At 41.5% G+C, this 20,180-nt stretch overlaps 1 pseudogene; it reads right to left on the bottom strand.

The window, feature by feature from the left end:
• Positions 1 to 15,578: 15,578 nt before the first annotated feature.
• LOC117759439 lies at positions 15,579 to 19,781 on the bottom strand (annotated as a pseudogene).
• Positions 19,782 to 20,180: the final 399 nt, after the last annotated feature.

Raw genomic sequence — 20,180 nt, 5'->3', positions numbered from 1 at the left:
TTCGATCAAGTTTTTAATGCAAGTGAAAATATGATGATAGCATTTCTTATAAGGACAGCATAAAAGTCAGGAGAAACAGTAAACAACACACATAATGAACTTATTTTTCACAACATCATCATCCCAACTAAATACAAATATAAATGTTATTGCAACCCCCTGACTGTAGAATGGACATTTATTAGTAGTGAGGTTGATGAAGGGATGGAGGAAGGGTAGGAAGGATGGTATAATTGATGATTTATATTAATGCATCCTCTAGGTTAAGAAGTAATGCTTCAGGCCTTCCTTTGGTCAGGTAAATGCCCCCCTCTATTGTATGTTCTCTCTGGGTTTGATGCTGCAGCTATTTTTAAGGTGACTGACCTACCTGGCATTGAGGGCAGTAAAATAGTGCGCTCTGAGCCATCGTCTAAGATGGCGTAGGTATCAAGGGTACGGTACTCATTACTCAGTTTAACTTTAACCACTTTAAGTAGAACTTTGGGGGACTTACTTTGAGGATTCATATATAGCACTTTAAATGCAGGAGCTTGCTTATTCACATCATGTAAAATTTCCAAATGCTTTCCATTGCATTCAGGGCAGGGTTTCCTCAGGTCACAGTTTGCGGCCATATGTGACCTTCCACATCTCCAGCATCTTCCTTCCTCTTTAATCCATTTTGCCACTTTTTCTGTACTTAGTTCTTTCAGTTTCTCATAATGAGTCATGGAATGATCAGGAGACTGACAATAGAAACATGAAAAGTTGAATTTAGGTCTGGCCTTGTCTCGAGCAATTATACCTTGGGCTCCTTTGGAAGCCCGAGGTACATGCAGTATGGTAGCTAATGATGGGGAATTGGGAGTTGCCCATTTGGAAGTTTGAGATCTGGGCCGCCACTGCTTGGCACTCTGCTTCTCCTTGGAGCCATAGCAAGAAATTGACTATAGTATAATGGGCATTTGGATGAACTGCACATGCATATCTTGCATAGTTGGCTACAAATTCAGCTGGTAATTTGCTGAACAAACGTTGGACGAGTGATGCGCAGCCAAGTTTTGCTGCTCCTTCTTGACATAGGGACTGTTACATACCCACAATGGATCTCACTCTTACCGCAAACTTGTGGAAGCTATCTGCGTTACCAGGGGGAACTTTGGGAAGTTTCAGGATAGATTGTAGGAGCAGGCTGTGATGAAGATGCAGGCGGGGTTGGATATACAGGCTGGTATGGGTAAACATGAAGTGGGATTTGGGCAGCGTGGGTTGAAGGTCAAGGAGCTGATTGTAAAGAAGCTAGTGGTGTTTGGAGAGGAGGTAGATGAATATGCTGTGCATGAGTTATTGGCACTTGACTAGAATGCACATGGGTCAGTGGCATTTGGCTTGGGGTTTCATAGGCTACAGGATGTTTACTAAAATGCACTGTGGTTATAGGCCTGGAAGATGCTTAGACTAAATGGGCTTGGTTAGTAAGCGCAGGAGCTGAAGACAGTTGGTTGGAGTGTGCATAGAAAGGCAGCGTATGACTGAAAGTTGCTTGAGCTGGGGGCACTTGGCTGGCAGGTAGAAGAACTTCGGGCACTTGACTGGCAGATAAAGTTGCTGTAGGAGCTTGACTGGCTGGTAAATTAGATAGATTCTCACTCACTTGAGGTGCAGGTTAGGCTAAGGTTTTCAGAGGTTTGTGGGCTGCGTTCATATCTTCTGCAGTGTCTTGCTGTGGTCGACTCTTATGCTGCCATGGGAGTGTTTGTACTGACTGAGAGATGCTACCACATTCGGTTACATGTACAGACTCTGAAAGTGCAGGCTCTGAATTCGCTGAAGACTAATGTGTAGGGTTGGGTGTTGTTTGGGCTTTTTCTGCTACTGGTACGAAATTGTTTCTTTTGAAACGGTTCAGGTGGGTTATGGAAGTTTTCTGGAAGCTGGTGAAAGGAGAACTCAGGCAGCAGCTGATATATTATTGAGACGATTTTAATGTAGACTTGATGCATCAAGGAGACCAGAAGGTGAAACAATATACAAACGCTAACAGAGTAACATGAGCAATTGTCACCCCCAAGTCTGAAGATGTCTCCCACAGCATCCACATATATCTTCCTCAACTTGCGTCACCCATGCTAACAGCACATCCATGAAAGGCTAGAATTGCTGTCACTCTCTATGTTACATGTAGGTGTTCACATCCTATTGGATAGTTAAATCTAAAGTATGCATAACTAAATCCCATTGTGTCCTTACATCTTGCCACTGGTGAAATACGCAAAAGAATTAAAGTTGGTGAGAGTTGAAGTTGGTGTCTCTCTGTCTGGGGCATTTCAGTTAGATATGAAAGTCCATGAGCGTAGACACTACAATGTACTGTTGGTTGGCCCTTTATCTATAACCTGACCTTGTGTACTGCTTAAAGAGAGAAGGGAGTATCTGTGGAATTAGGCAGGTGCTATTCTCCTGTACGGATTTAATAGACAATATAGATAATATACATAATATATAGTGGCATATACAGTAATGTGTGAGGATGGTCAAAAATTGCTCAACAGTTTGGCTCCAGGTTTTTATAGATGTTCAGGTTTGTTGGTTGGACCAAATATGGATTATCTGAGTATAGTAAAACCTGTAGAGTCAGCAGAACTGGCAGGCTTATCAGTCTCATTACATATAGACAGATATAGAGACAGAAATACCCCCAAAGCATTATCAGTGGGAAAAATGACGTTTGTTGCATTTGCCATCATAACAGGTGGAGAAATGGCTGAAAGTCACTGATGTCCTCAGTTTGATCTTAGATAACAGGCTATAGTTTACTCTGAATTCCATGTTAAGATGAGTTTTTATCTTGATTTCTGATAATAATAAAAATTCAAATCCTGTTAAGTTTAATGCTGGTACATCACTTTAATCTTTCCAGGTTAAAATATGTACATGTAGTGGCACACAGAAACAGACTGACAGGGTTAGGTTATGTGAATAACACATTTCTCCTGTATTAGCTTCATGACACTGGCTTCTTGTGAAATCTTGTGAAGGCCCTTAATAATATGGCACTATCACACCTTAAAGAGCTCATAGTACCATATCACCCCACTAGAACACAGCGCTCCCAGAATTCAGGCTTACTTGTCGTCCCTAAAGTCTCTAAAAGTAGAGTAGGAGCCAGAGCTTTCAGCTATCAAGCTCCTCTCCTGTGGAATCATCTCCCACTTTCAGTTCAGGAGGCAGACACCATCTGTACGTTTAAGAGTAGGCTTAAAACCTTCCTTTATGATAAAGCTTATAGTTAGAGCTGGTTCAGGTTTGTCTTGGACCTGCTCTTAGTTATGATGCTATAGGTCTAGAATGTCGAAGGACACATGACACATGGAGCTTCTCTTCCCAGCTTCTCCTTCCTCTTGTCCTGCCTTATCACATCAAAGAAATGAATATCTCATCAATACATGTTACTGACTTGACTTCTTCCCTGGAGTCCCTTTGCCTTATCGTCCGCAGATCCAGGGCCACGGCTGCGGATTGTGATGGTGGATCCTGATCGTGGGGGCTGCTGATCGTGGACTATGATAACAACAAGACTGCAAAATGTCTACTCAGATACTTTACCATTACAATAATTCATCAATTCATTTACCTTCCATTATAATTAGGGATGCACCGATATGGAAATTCTTGGCCGATACCGATATTTGTTTATTACTTGCATGTGGCCTTCTTGGTGTGTAACGCCGGGTTTACACCGGGCGCTGAAGCGCCGCCCCGCGCCGCGCAGCGTTATTCTCAAGCGCGCAGCCGCCTGGCTGTTCACACCTGACCCGCATTTCTCCGCGTCGGTCAGCCCGTGATTCTCCGCTTGTTGTTGTATGTAACCCGTTCAATGTCGGGTGTCGGGGGTAAATGACGTATTCTCCAAGCAAGCCTTTAGCCCCCCCTCTCTCTCTTTTTATCTATATGACTGCTTGTGTGGCTGTAGTGGATGGGCAGAGGGGGACATTTAATTATGTGATTGGGAAAATTGGGAAAATTAAAACTCCAGGACAACAGAAGGGAAATACAAAGTATGGGATGCATATTTGATCATTTATATCATATCAAATATGTCATTTATATCGTTTAAAATCATTTTTCAGTCTGTTTCCTGGCGCGATACGCTCGCTCGCACGCCGAAACCATCGGTGAAGGGCGCTGGCGCGGCGCATCGCAACCCATGTGAACCGCACAAAGGTTTAACAGGGGGGTGGATGGGAGGCGCCTGGCTTTCCTTGGCGCGGCGCGGCGCTTCAGCGCCCGGTGTAAACCCGGCGTCAGTGTACCATAATCTGGATGCCAGATTGGCAGGCTGCAGAAAACATACCAATGAATATCGGCCAATGTTATCGGTGAAAGTCAAGTTTATTACCGATACGCCGATGGCAGTAAACGAGGCGAATATCGGCCGCTACCGATATACGGCCGATACATCGGTGCACCACTAATTATAATACAAACTGTTTATTCTAACCAATGCTGTAAATACTCATGTCATTCTGTTTTAAACAGTAAACTTTATAACTGACAGCACAAAGCCTTTAGCACTGTACATTTTGTACGTATCTTCTTTTATAAATAATGTTGTATTTAAAAAAAGCCAAATGTGAGTCTATCGGATTGTCGCTGCACCTTGGTTCTCCTTTCCTAACTCCTCACAGCTTCTCCTTCTCATCTTTCCTGGACCCTGTCACGTATACCATCATGGTCAAGGACTAGTGGTCAGGAAAGGAGATTATTTGGACAACCAGGTTCCCAGTCATTACAAACTATTGTCACAATCTTTTAAAGAAATTATCTTCTTTTTGTTCTTCATTTCCATTATGATTTTTCTTTTTGTAATTTTCCTGTGTGATTGCTTGCCCTGACCTAATTAGTTTTACATGGGTTCTATCATCTTCCACTCACTAGGGAAGTCTCCTTTTCTCTGCCAAATCACATGTTGATTAAATTTCCTCTGCCTCAGATTCTGTTCATGTTTTGGCTTTTGTTCCATTGAGTTTTCCTTGTGTTCCTACTTCCAGATTGGGTTTTTGCTGTTTGTTTCTGTATTCCAGCACCTAATACTTGTCTGCTTGCAAGCCTGCTTTTTTGTTGTAAACCAGCTCACCTTGACGTCTGCACGTGGGTCCAATTTGTCTTAACCGCAACAACTGTAATGGTGAGAAGTAGGCACGAAAAAGGTTGCCAGTTGTCAGCATCCAGTATTATGTCTAAATTGAAAGTTTACCATTCCTTGGTAGAGTCTGATATTGCAAAATAACGAAACGCAAAAATAATTCTGCATTGCTTTGCTTAAAAAGACTGATGACAAATGTGAACTGGGTGAGGATAATAGTGAAATCCAATAAACTTAGCAGCAGCATAAACGCTTGAGGTGTGCACTCTGACAAAATTTAAGGAATTGAATTCAGAAGGACCACTCTGATATAACTTGCGGTTAACAAATTAATTCAAGGTTGAAAAACCCTGGTTCAATGACTCTGTGTTAAATGGCATTGCAAAGCTAGTTTAAATGTGTTGAGTCTTTGTTAACTTAATGTTATGTGGCAGTTAAATAGTGGACCCAAGTGTAGGTTTAAATAATGAATAGTGAAACAAATAAACAACAACAAATTTAAAAAAATCATATAACTGTTTCATTGCACTGATTAATATTTTACAATGTGTGTATTAATGCACTTTATCAAGTTATTCAAATCCTTATCTGTAGGGGTCCCATAAAGCCAATTTATAATTTGAAACAAAATAATGTGTTTTTTTGGAAAACAATTTGTGGTGTACATTTAAAAACTGGCTACATGAATCACTACATGATTGTTACTACATGGTTTATTTTCGTTAATACAACTATACTGTAGGCAGCAAAAAAAAAGGAGTAGTCAAGGAAACATCCAACATCTGTGCTATCTATGACTACCAGCAGAGATTTTGTGATAGTGTAAAGATAGTTTGATAATTCCTGCCAAGGGCCTGTCTCAATACTACAGAAATACTTGTCCTTAAATGTCCTTGGGCTGTATGCACTATATGAATATGTGTGTGAATAGGTAAATGACAAAAACTGTACTGTAAAGCCCTTTGAGTGGTCATCAAGAATAATATGTTTGACACACCTCCTAAGATGAGTGGACGATTTGCTAGATCTGTGGGGGCTTCAGGAAGCACCGTGGTTGAAAAATTCACGACTCCGTTAATATGTAGTGATAGCGTCACAGGAAAATTCAAGTGTTAATATTTGCTATCCTCATGTTGTCCAATTAATTTGATGGGAAGAGATGTAATGTGTCTTGTGGGCATTTCTCTCGTTTCCACCCCATCAGGAGTCGTAGTGGTCCAAACGGCTGATCTGGATCCACCACATATTTAAACATTCATTAAGTATAATGCTGATTCACTGTTCTATGCATATGAGTGGAAGCTCTGTTAATCTGTTGTCACATCCATCAACACTGATCTAGTGGATAAGGCACATTCAGTCACACTAAGAATAGACACCACATATATTCATCCAGAAGATTTACACTGCACTGCACACTTACACGAAGGGAAAGATGCAGGTTTTGAAAAAAAGATGGTTTAGAGAAAGTTGGAAAGAAAGTTGTACCAGAAAATAAGTCACCCTCTCAGTTCCTTCACAGATGTTCAGAGGCTGCTTCCTTTTTTGACGTTCCTGGTTCACACCCACATGTCTTGCTGTCAAAGCACAAAAATGATGAATGGCAAGACTTGGGGCCATGGATACAAAAATGTGTCAATGCTGACATTTGGGAAAAGACATCAGATCCTATGGTTCAGTATAATCCAAGTGTGTTGTTGTGCAATAATGCATTAAACGTGATACCATAAAATGGTGTGCCTTTCGGCATTCAATAAATTTGGTTATCAAAATAAAATATTGAATATGAATCTTAAAAATATGAATATTAAATAATAACTTGAATTGATTAAAGTTACGTCGGGGCACCACCCTTCAAAGGAAGGGAAAAGATAGCCAATTTATTGATTAAGTCTCATAAAAGTACTAACTACAAATTTGGAATTCTGATTAACAATTACATTAATAACTATTACCAAAATTACCATATAGATAGTTAGCTAAGTTGAAGGATATAGAGTTCTTGACAGTGTAGAGGTTGGCAAAATTCACTTATGCAACATTAATGAAAAAACATTTGTGAAAGAAAAACATTTATTATGAAGGTAATAAAGTATAAAAACACAAATTACTAATGGTGTACTTACTAAACAAAGATGTGTATGTGAGTATATGTGTGTGTGTGTGTGTCTGTGTCTCTGTGTGTCTGTGTGAGTGAGCGTGCTTCCAAAATGGCGGCTGGCCACTCCAAAGATAACGACCCCCCTTTGGAATGTTTACGACATGTATCGGGGGTCAGAGATATGCGTGTGTCTGTGTTGGTGCCAAATTAGAGAAAGTTACTAGATGCATGCAAGGAAAGACTGAAGAGCATAACTAACATTAACTTTCAGATAACTTGTAACCAAAATATCACAGCAACACAAATCAAACTTATAAACATCACAAGGGATCGAATAAACAGTCTTTGCTTAGCCTAGTATAATTATTAAGCCCAGTTGTGTTACCCGTCCATGGACAGGGAAAAAAGGTTGCTGTGCTGTTCGAAGTTCTGTGAAGTCGTCTTGCTGGTTTTGTGATTCCTGCCTTTGTGGTTCTGTTGTGCGGTGCAGCTCAGTTGCTGTTTGAAGTTCTCCAGCAGGACATCGTGTCGCTGCTTGAAGGTTGGTAGAGCTTGGATTGGAGGAGGTTTCCTTGTTGAGGTGAGTGGAAGCTGCACCTTTGAGCTCCTCTCGGAGGGTTGCGTTGAGTTGAGGAATCGAAGAAGAGCGGTGTGCTCCTCTCAGAGAGGTGCATGGAAAGAGACAGAAGAGAGGGGAGACCTGGCCTTATATTGGCTTGGTGACCTCATAGGTCATGGGGCCCAGGGTAGTAGTAGTGGTTGACACTTGTGTCTCCGGTCGGTTTTCACACCTCTGTGTGACGTTGAGTCACCCTGGGAGACTGAGTTCTGGAGGCTCTAGTTTTCTCCAGAACAAAGGACATGCGGCCTTAGGCTTTTGACTACACATGTAGGCCAAACTGTAGTTCACAAATACCAGGTCCCAACAGTATAGAAAACGATTTACATCTGTTGTTCACACATTCAGTACTGTTCAACTGGTACCAGACACACATTCAGACACCCAATATGCACATGCATATTTACATAATACAAAAAAACATTTCAGAAACACACCCAGCTCTAAAAGAGGTCCCTAAAACACTTTGGGCTCAAGGCAATCATGATGTGGGTTTAATTCGAAACATGGAACCTGTGATCATCAAACCAAAATCTGACTACAGACCACATCAATCACAATATCCACTGAAACAGGAAGCCATCGATGGTATTACACCAGTTTTCAACTCTCTATTGAAGGCAGGTGTAATTGTTCCTTGCAAGGATTCACCGGTGCGCACTCTTCCGGTCAAGAAAGTTTGTAATGAATCACAACCTGATGATTGGTGATTCGTTCAAGATTTGAAAGCTGTCAATGTTGCAGTACAACAGCGCGCTCTGTCAGTTCCAAATCCTTATACAATCCTTTCACAAGTTCCGCCGGATAGTAAATGGTTCTCTGTTGTTGTTCTGGCAAATTCATTTTTCAGCGTTCAAATTGATAAAGACAGCCAATATTGGTTTGCGTTTGAGTTTAACAGAGACAGTTATATATTCACACGCCTATGTCAGGGGTATTGTGAATCACCAACCATTTACAACCAGGCACTAAAAGAAAGCTTAAGCTCATTAGAGATAACACCAGGAGGTGCACTTTTACAATATGTTGACGATTTAATGATTTGTGCTCCAACTAAAGAACAATGTGAAAAGGATACTGTGGCTCTCTTAAAACATCTAGCTGCAGAAGGCCACAAGGCAAGCCTGAAAAACTGCAGTTTGTAAAAGAACAACTTTCATTTTTAGGGCATGTGATCACAGCAGAGGGCAAATCCCTCTCCCCTAAGAGAGTAACAGCAATTAAAAATATTTCAAAACCTGTCACAAAGAAACAAGTCATGTCATTCCTGGGAATGTGCTCGTATTGCAGATCATTTATTCCTAACTATGCTGTCCTCGAGGAGCCCCTCAACGCAATCGCACACGGGCAAGGCCTACAAGCATATAGTAAAGTGACATGGACTGATGACGCAGAGAAAGCTTTCGCTAACTTGAAACTGACCTTACAAACGACCCCGACTTTTGGACTACCGAATCCTGACCGACCTTTCACACAGGCAGTTGACTAGAAGGGGGGCTACATGACATCAGTGCTACTCCAAGAACATGGTGGCAAACAGAGACCTGTGGCATTTTTCTCAGCCAAACTTGATCCTGTTGATACAAGCCTCCTTACTTGTCTTAGAGCTGTAGCAGCTACAGAGAAGGCTGTAATGGCATCCAGGGATGTAGTAGGATACTCCCCACTCACCCTGCTGGTCCCACATGCTGTGTCTATGATTTTGTTAGAACAAAAGACATCTCATTTGTCTGCTGCACGCTGGCTTCGTTATCATGTTATTCTGTTGGAAATGCCAAACATCACTGTGAAAAGATGTAATGTTCTAAACCCAGCTACTCTTCTTCCAACAGAAGGAGATGGTGAACAACACAACTGTGTAGTAACAATAACTGAAGTTTGTTCCCCCAGACCAGACTTACAGGAAACACCTTTGCAGCATCCAGACTTTGAACAGTTTGTGGATGGATCAGCATCTCGCAATTCAGACACAGGAGCAACTCAAATTGGTTTCTCTGTGGTAACAGCACTTGATACATTGATTGCACGACCACTCCCTGCTTCTCTGTCTGCACAAGCAGCAGAGCTCACTGCTCTCATTTAAGCATGCAAATTGGCTAAGGGGAAAAGGGTGAAAATCTACACTGACAGTAGATATGCATTTGGTGTAGTACATGATTTTGGCACGATTTGGAAACACAGACAATTCCTTACATCATCAGACAAACCAATTGCACATCATGCTCTAGTGTCTCTGATGCTTGATGCTGTCCTCCTCCCCAAACAGGTTGCAGTATGTAAATGTGATGCTCACACTTCTAATAATGACCCAGTATCACAAGGTAATGCCAGAGCGGATGCAGCAGCAAGAGCAACTGCTCGCCAGCCACTACCTGTCTCACTCATTCTCTTACAGGTCGACCCAACCACCCCCATGGCTGACTTGAAGGAACTCCAACTTAGAGCCACAGCGGATGAGCGTGCACATACACAGATGGGGTGTGGGTGGGCCCTGATAAGAAACCTTGTCTGCCAAAATATCTGTTTCCCTATTATGCAAAGTTAACGCATGGGATGGATCATGTTTCGAAAGGATCGATGTTGGCTGCAATTTCACAACACTGGTTCACAAAGGGGTTTTCTATCTACTCTCAGAAATTCTGTCACGCATGCATGATTTGTGCTACAAACAACATTGGTAGAGGAATGCAGGCCACACAGGCTGCACATCCTCCACCTGACAGACCATTTGACCATCTACAGATGGATTTTATTGAACTAACATCAAGTGAAGGGAAAAAGTATTGCTTGGTTATAGTTGACATGTTTTCTAAATGGGTTGAAGTTTTCCCCACATCTAAACAAGACACAGGTGCCGTAGCTAAACCGTTGATCACTGAACTTATTCCCAGATGGGGAATCCCAAGTAAAATCAGCAGTGACAACGGAACTCCATTTGTTAGTGAAACCACTAAAACCATTAAGTAAATATTTGAGCATTGATTTGAGACAACATTGTGCCTACCACCCAGCCAGTGGTGGAGCGGTGGAAAGAGAAAATGGCACACTAAAAAAGAAGGCAATTTCCCTCAACAACTCTCTGCGATGATGAAATGTTGTGTTATTGTACAAACCTCTCTTCTGCTTTATCTGCCATCCACAAGCATGTTAAAGATGCACTCCCTACCCTACCCACTCCCTGGACCACTCCATGACCTGAAGCCCGGTAACTGGGTGGTAGTGAAAGATCTTAGGAGGAAAAGTTGGCGACATAGACGCTGGACAGGACCGTACCAGACCGTACACAAACAGCAGTAAAGGTCGCTGAAAGGACAACGTGGATTCATGCCAGTCACTGCAAGAGAGTTCCAGAACCAGACCATCAACCCGGTGCACCCACACTGAATAATTAAAACATAGGATCAGTGAAGATGGGGCAGCGTTGACCAGCACAGCTGTTGGTAAGAGCTGCTTCGGGGAATCACATAATACACATACCTCCGGTGGACGACGATGGAACGCCGACCTCCCTGGCATCCCTTCAGTCAGCCGGGCCTGTGTGGCATTAGAGGAACTGTTCTTTTCCTCCTATTGATGACTGTAATATTTGTTTTTCCTATCATTTGGCTCAAGTTCTGTAATCTTGAGAATGGCACGCTCACCACTAATGTTAAGAAAAGAGAATTGTTTGTAAGAACCCCCTGGGAACCTTGGAGCTGGAATAATGATGACAGCGATCTCCCGCTGACTGATAACTCTTAGTACGGATTTCTTTTTTGGACTGTTCAAGCCAATCTCCCAGGCCAGTCTGTTTTTGTTGGGCTTCAGGCATCCTGTGCGATATGACTTGTTTTTCTTTGTCTTCCCCAAACTGCACCTTTACACTCTCACTTTGGATGACTACTGTAGCCTTCATGGGGAATGCCAGCTGCGTCCCCTTGGTTTGTTCCGCCAGATCCACCTTCTTTAACGATAAACCAGTAAATGTATCCACATACCCGATAACACACCAATAAGATCTACTGTCACGACATTACAAGATGTGCTACTGCCAAGTTTCTGCAGGCCAATCCCTAGGAAATGCTTCTTGTGACACTTATTTGTACGATGAAGGTTTCTCCTCAAATTAAAGGATAATCAATGGTAGCGCCGTGCTCACTAATTGTGCATGGCAATGTTGGAAAGGCCTACTATATCCCTATCTGTAATCCGATTCTATCAGACCATCATTTTTTGGGAATCTAGATAACTGGCTCCTGTGACATGGTTCACGTGACATGGCGTTAACTTTTATTCAAGGTATTGTCGGAAGAGGTGTGTTTTTAGTTTGCGGTGGAAGATGTGTAGACTTTCTGCTGTCCTGATGTCATTGGGGGGCTCATTCCACCATTTAGGAGCCAGGACAGCAAACAGTCGTGATTTTGTTGAGTGTTTAGCTCGCAGTGAGGGAGCAACAAGCCGATTGGCCTCCGGCTACACAAGCAAAGCAGAACAAGGCCAGCTGCAGTCCTGCCCAAGATGTGGAAGGAGGTGTGTGAGAAAAGCTTTAGTGATTTAAAGAAGATGCTCACAAGTGCACCTATTTTAGCTTTTGCTGACTTCATCAAGCCTCTTGTCTTGGATGTTGATGCTAGTCATCAGGGGTTGGGGGCTGTCCTTTCACAAGACCAGCAGGGCCAGTTGAAACCAGTGGCCTATGCCAGCCATTCATTGCGAGGTTCCGAGCGCAACATGGAGAATTACAGCTCTATGAAATTAGAATTTCTAGCACTGAAATGGGCAATATCAGAGAAATTCAGAGAATATTTGCTAGGCAGTAAGTCCATGGTGTATACTGATAATAACCCCCTAAGTCACTTTTAAACCCTTAAGCTTGGTGCCACTGAACAACGCTGGATGGCCGAACTTGCAGCTTTGATTTTACAGTGCATTATCGACCAGGAAAAAATAATGGCAATGCTGACTCTCTTTCCCGCCAATACAGTGATCAGACAGAAAAACATGTAGAGCCTGGCCATCAGACTGGGAGCACTGCAGAGATTAAACAGGATCCTCAGGGCCCGGAGGTGGTATCACAGCATCAAATTGGGGTATTTCCCAGTCGATCCGGGGCTAAACTGAAGACTCTGCAGAACGTGGACCCGATTCTGAAAGTTTTTCTTTCTTTCTGGAGAATAGGAAGGCTACCCAATAAGGAACAGCGCATACAACTCCCAGAGGATGTCCAGCTTCGGAATCATATCCAAGAAAAGGACGGCCTGCTGTATAGGCAGGCCACTACCCCACATGGTGAGTTGTATACTCAACTACTTCTGCCCACATGCCTTCACCAGGAACTTCTAAAAAGCCTTCATGAACAACACAGGCACCAGGGTGTGCCCGTGTTGGTTAATTTATTTTCTTTATTCGTGATTGCCTGTAACAAGTCTGTTCTCCTCCTCTCTGTAGAGGATACTGTAAAAGGCCGGGTCCATATCGACACAATGTCTCCGTCCTGTGGTGAGGTTGCACTGGGGGACAATCTTGTAGTGATGTGTATTTTCAAACCTCAATACTGCATGAACTTTTTATTATTTATTTTATGGTATAGTGCATGTTGTTGTCGTAGGCTCGCTGTCTCCTCCTTTCTGTCTCCCACAGTTGTCGGGTAGGAAGGTGTGCCCCAGCAGACCCGACCTTATCACAAGGAAGAAGGTAAACTCCAATGAATACAAATGTCTGTTATATTGTTATTTACCTCATGCCTCTGGTATTTTAAATCATTTTGATACTGCTAGAATAAAGTTAATTAATCACAGTTTGCCTCGTTAGCATCATTCCTGTTTGGGGAAGTCACAGAGCATTGCCACATTAACTGATAAGGAGTAAGGGTTTTAAGGCTTCCTCCTGCCCCTTAGCGGGAGATGGCGTTGTCGGGACAGTTTCTGGAGCCCAAGGGCACCACAATTTAATAAACTTAGATTTGTCATTATCAGAATATATGCCACTAATAAAAAACTCCTTTTCTAGATGTCTACCTGATAGTGCTGTAGCTAAATTTAAGAAAATGATTCCAATTACATTTAAACCCATATTATCCGTCGATATAACCAACGAATTCTTTAAAAACCCTAGCTCCACTGAGATTGACCATCTTGTTGATAGCTCTGTAAAGTTATTACGATTAACATTAGACTCAATAGCGCCTCTAAAAATGACATGTGTTAAACATAATAAATTAGCTCCCTGGTATAATTCCAACACACATGAATTAAAACAAGAATCAAGAAAACTCGAAAGGAAGTGGTGCTCCAACAATTGTGTTGAAAATCACCTAGCCTGGAAGAATAGTGTTAAAGCATATAAGAAGGCCCTCCACAAAGCAAGAGCTGCCTACTACTCCACATTAATAGAAGACAATAAAAACAACCCCAGGTTTCTCCTCAGCACTGTAGCCAGGCTGACAGAGAGTCACAGCTCCATCGAACCCAGTATTCCTCGATCCCTAAATAGCAATATCTTTATGAACTTCTTTAATGATAAAATTCTAACTATTAGAAATAAAATCAACCATCTCCTGCCTTCAGTTGACACTAATACCCTATCAAGAATAGAAATCTCAGGAACAGCTGAGAATCTTACCAATTATTTAGACAGCTTCTCTCTGATCACCCTTGATCAGCTGACCAAAATAATATTATCTTCTAAACCCATAACTTCTATCTTAGATCCCATTCCCACATAATTACTTAAAGAAATTCTGCCCCTAATTGATAGTACATTACTAAACACAATCAATCTCTAATTATCATCAGGATATTTAAACTAGCTGTAATCAAACCCCTTCTCAAAAAACCCACCCTGGATCTGGAGTTTTTAGCCAACTACAGACCGATATCTAACCTCCCCTTCCTGTCTAAAATGCTTGTAAAGGTTGTAGCCAATCAGCTGTGTGAGTTTCTCCAGGAAAGTAATGTATATGAAGACTTTCAGTCGGGGTTTAGAGCTAATCACAGCACGGAGACAGCCTTGGCAAAAGTCACTAATGACCTTCTAATAGTGTTAGATCAAGGATTTGTGTCTGTTCTCGTCCTGTTAGAACTTGCAAAGTGCAGCATTCGACAATATTGATCATCAAATATTATACTGCTGGGGGAACTCCCATCATGCACTGAGCACTTCTCACCTACTCTCTGTCTCTCTGCCCCCACATTCATTCATTCATTTATTTATTTTACTACATATCACTAACTATGTATTTTTCCTCCCATAATCTCTCTCTCTCTTTCTCTCTCTCTTCACAGGTATCTCTGCCTCCTGAGTTGCAGGATAACAACTATTATTATTATCAATATTGTTATTATCATCATAATTATTGTTATTATTGTTGTCATTCTTCTTCTTATTAATAATAATACTTATTATGAATTCATTATTATATGAAGTATTGCTGCTATCATTAATTATCAATACCGTCTTTACACTGCTGCACAAGTGTTCCTGGTATCTCTCTCCTCTCTCTCCCCCTCACCTCCCCCTCCCCCCATCTCTCTCTCTCTTCTCTCCCCTCTTTTCAACCAAAAAATTCGAATATGTTCCTCTGAATTTCATCTATCAACTTGAGATATGATAATGTCAACATTTCATGTGAGATCATGCTAGAAAAGCATCCAGTTGGTGTTATGAAAGAATAGATGATTGAATGAATGTGCCTCATTTAGTTAAAGCAAACAAAAAGGATGCTATGAAAGAATGAAACCAGTCTGCCGTGATTCAGTCATAATACATTTATTAGGTGATGATTGAATGTTGTTCTGGTGTCTACAGGTCTACAGAACATCTGGGCAGGCTTCCTGTAAAACAAAAAAGCAGAGGCAGCAAGTGACGTTTTAATTCCGCTGCATAGATCACATGATATATTTAAAGCACTCCGACACCGTTGTTAGCTCTTATCACCACAAACTCTCTTGACATCACTCGCTTGCGGTGAATCCAGCGGGGATTCCCTGCTGTGTTCTCACATCAACTTCTCCTGGATTTCTATGGACTTTATACTAGGAGGTCAGGTGGAGAAAGGCTGTAGAAACATGTAGAGCATCTCACTCCGACATTTGTGTTCTCACATGCACTTCCTCTGGAGAAAATACGGAGGATCTGCGGAGTCTAGTGCATATCTGAGACACACAGCCAGGACATCAGTGTTAAAGTGGAACGATCTCAATTCATGATCCAACACCATCGATTATTAAGTAAATAAATGTGGTTATCAGTTTATCAGAGTCTCCCCTTCTTATCAACCAGTGTTCAAAGACTTAGACATATTTTCTTAATCAAAACATTGGTTATTGTAAAAAGGTTTAAGTGATGAATGAACATAAATATATGGGATTCAGTAGATTTTGGCCTAATCTGTAGAATATGCCAACCTTTTCGATACCTCTGAAAAGAGGGTTAGACGTAAAACCCTTAAAAAAACATATCTTTCTGAGCCACTGGGGTGGATTCCAGATTAAACCTTCTGAATAAAAAGGGGCATCATAGAACCCCATGTTTGGGTTCCACCTGAAATTCTTGATTAAAAAGGAACCTCAAGCGAGGGTTCTTAGTGGAGCCATGACACCATAGAAAGGTTATCTGTAGAACCTCACTTAGGTGGTTTTGGGTTGAACCTTTCATAGATGGTTCTAGGTATAACCTTTTACAATGTGTTCTTGGTAGAAACCTTTGAAAGGGTTCTAGATTGCACCTTTCTAAAAATATTCTACCAGGAACAAAAATGGGTTCTCCTGTGGACAAGACAAAGAACCCTTTATGGTTCTACTTAGCACTTTTATAAGTAAGAGTGTGCAACATGTTGAAAAGTATTCAACACAAACTGGAGACTGGCACTATGCATGTGGACACTCACAGCACTTGTAGAGCGTGTTGAGCCTGGCAATGTCATTGCGGCTCATCTCCCTGGCGTTGCCAAAGGACACATTGGAGTTAGGGATTGGGACCATGGTGGGCTGGTTGTTCTTAGAGAAGGCAGTCCTACAACAAGACAGCAGCAGTTAGGTAGTTAAACAGCATGTGCTGCACACACACACACACACACACATGTATGATAAAACATGACAGGGCTGATGTTCAGCCAGTTGTTCTCACCTGTGGTACTGCATGACTGAGTTGTAATCGTAGGGAGTGCCCTGGTTGAGGGTGGCAATCTTCCTGAAGTTGTGCTCCATTCCTAAAAATGAAAAAGGTCGAAGATTATCTTTGTTAGAAACCTGAAGTTAAACAATGAGCATCAGTTTCATGTATGATTAGGATTCTTTGATCTTTGATCTCAAAATGTGTGTTTCTTTGACTGGATTGTACAATACCACAGTGTATACTTGGCAGCATTGTCTATCATCGGTGTTGCTTACCAGTTATTTATTCATGAAGTGTACATTATATCTGAGTTTATTTGATCTTATCAGTCTGCAGTTTACTTAGTTCCCTCTCTATCTCACCATTGGGGAAAATGAATAACTCCATTACCAGACTGAACATTGTGCAGCAGGACTTTGATGTGCTTGTCCCTGTCAGAGCGGGTTTGTTCATGGTTGAATCCCAGAGCATGGAGCAGCTCATGCTGGACGGTTCCATGGTAAAGGCATCCGCTACGGGCCAGAGACACCACCTGCCTTACCACCAGTACGTCCAACAAAGGAGTAGCAGCTGGACAGGATGAGACATAAGTTGAAGATCAGTGAAGTTTGACAACAGCTTTCAAGTCAAACTCTTCATTTATATCAATTTCTCACCCATTCTTGGACTCAATGCTTAGCCAGTCACGGTCGCTGCTTATGCTGGGCCTGAAGATGATGCAGGAGAAGGAGGAGAAGGACTGCAGTCCACGGGTGATGATGGCCTTCTCTCGGGAGGCTGGTAGTATGGTACCACACAGCATTACATTGTTTTAACATCCCACAGCACAGAAAAACAGAGGAACATGGTGGCAGCAATATATATACAGTATAATGCTTTTATAAGCTATGTGGAAATTATGCTCTGCACTAATGGAAGTATTCATGTTTCACTTTAATTCAGGATGGATTTTTTCTTATACTGGTACAAAATTGTTTCTTTTGAAAGGTTCAGGTGTCTTAACAGTGTCAGATGTATTTTCATTTTAAAAGCACAAACAACAGTTGACAATAACAGTGGCTATGCTAGGGCTAATTGGAAGTTGAAATTTAATATATTAACTGTTCTTTAAAGTATAGCTAACTCAATAAATAAGTGCAAAACTCTTAACAAATGAACATAACATAATCACATTCTAAATAAAAGCTAACCTGTCTACATTTAGTAGGCTACGTGCTGCCAGAGCCATGCGTGTGCTGTGATGTTTATGTCTTTAAGCAGGGCAACTATTTCAGTACGTAGCTCAGGCACCACAAAGAGGCATGGAAATCTGCTTTATGATTCGGTCCACCACCCAGTAGGTACCGGCTGTGTAGGAATTTCAAAACTCAACCCTACTTATATGTTGAGAAAACGTTGGCTGGGTATCTCATCATCAGGGTGCTCATATTTGGGCTAATACGGTATATGTGTAAGGTTGTTGAACACAGACCCGTGTTTCAAGGATCTACTCAAAAGTATACTGAAGAAAGCTGTTTGGACACTTTAAAGTCATTCAAGTCATGACTCCAGAGGACAAGAGTGATGCAGGAGTTTACAGTTGATGATTGGCAGCAAACATGTTTGATGCTGGTAAATGAACTGTTTGATCTATGGTCAATCTCACTCAAACCTTTTGACACTGTAGTTCATCTGATACTCACAGAAGTGATTAGTGATGTAATAAGGAATGTAACCTTCCCGTCACTCCACTTGCCCCACATGCAGCCTCGGCTGGTGCAGGGGTCAGCATTTTTCTCTGCCTCGCTGCCAATGGCAATGTCTCCTCCAATCAGCATGGGATCATTGTTGGAGCGGACTAAAACACATCATGTAACATTATACAATTTCTTAAAAACCTGTTAAAGTATCACTAATAAATAATGAGTTGAAGAAATTTAAGCATCAACAGTCTACATGAAAATCATCAGCTCACACTCACTCAGATTACTGTTGGCTCTTTCTAGAAGTTCAGAGACAGAAAGCTCCCCTGAGTCCACCTCTGTAATCTCCTCTGCTCAGTGAAATCATCAACAGCAACACAATTTTATTTTGCAGAAAAATACAACAGTCCTAATACAGTGCATATCAATACAATAGGTCTGATTGTACATACCTGCCTGCAAATAGGAAAGAAGAAACAAACATGTTGAGTTATTAGAAAAACAACATGGAATTACAGTCAACAAACTTACTCAGTCAAATAACCAAAAAATGTGTCTTAAAGAGGCACGTTCACATCAAAAGTAATAAAGACAGGAGGTTAAGAGATGCCCACTTTGCATAATAGTACATAAAGTTATTGTACAGTTAAACAACAGTCTAGAGATGTAAAAAAAGCCACTCTGTGTCAAAAAAACATTTTACTTTCATTTATTAGTAAATAAAGGCTTAAGCTTAAATCAGAGAATTAACTAAATGTTTGTGACTGACAGATGAGAGGCTTCTTCTGTGACACAGGAAGCTTATCATGGTTGAGACTGACAGTAAGACATAAGTTTCACAAGCAGTTTAACTCAATGTTAATTATGTCTAAAACATGCATCTTTTAACGAGTAATAACATCTATACTGCGATAAAATGGGCCTTTGGATGGGCTTACCTCATTGCTGGCCCAACAGCAGGCAGACAAAAACAGTAGAGTCAGAGCTGAGACCTTGAAAACAGACATGTTAGACCTCCTAGCAGACCTGCAGGAAAAGAAAGCATTGAGTTTCTCTTGAGTGGAAAAACTGAATCAAAACCAAACAATCAAACTTTGACTCTGTTGTAGACATTAGCAGCCTAGCTCACCTGTGATCCTCTATGTGGACCTGTGTATCTGTGGTTTGGCTCCAGGTTTTTATAGATGTTCAGGTTTGTTGGTTGGACCAAATATGGATTATCTGAGTACAGTAAAACCTGTAGAGTCAGCGGAAACTGGCAGGCTTATCAGTCTCATTACATATAGACAGATATAGAGACAGAAATACCCCCAAAGCATTATCAGTGGGAAAAAGGACGTTTGTTGCATTTGCCATCATAACAGGTGGAGAAATGGCTGAAAGTCACTGATGTCCTCAATGTTTTCTCAGTATTCATGGGTAGCCCTTATTTAACACAGTGTGATGCGTGTTTATTTCTCAGGTGACCTCAGGCATTTTATACTTTATTAATGAAACTGACACTTCAGTTCTACAAAATATCAGCAACATATGTACAGTGTAATGAAATACAGCTTC

Source organism: Hippoglossus hippoglossus, chromosome 3, assembly GCF_009819705.1.
Source record: "Hippoglossus hippoglossus isolate fHipHip1 chromosome 3, fHipHip1.pri, whole genome shotgun sequence".
NCBI lineage: Eukaryota > Metazoa > Chordata > Actinopteri > Pleuronectiformes > Pleuronectidae > Hippoglossus > Hippoglossus hippoglossus.
Note: the sequence above shows the minus strand (reverse complement) of the source record. Positions and strands in the feature narration are given on the sequence as shown.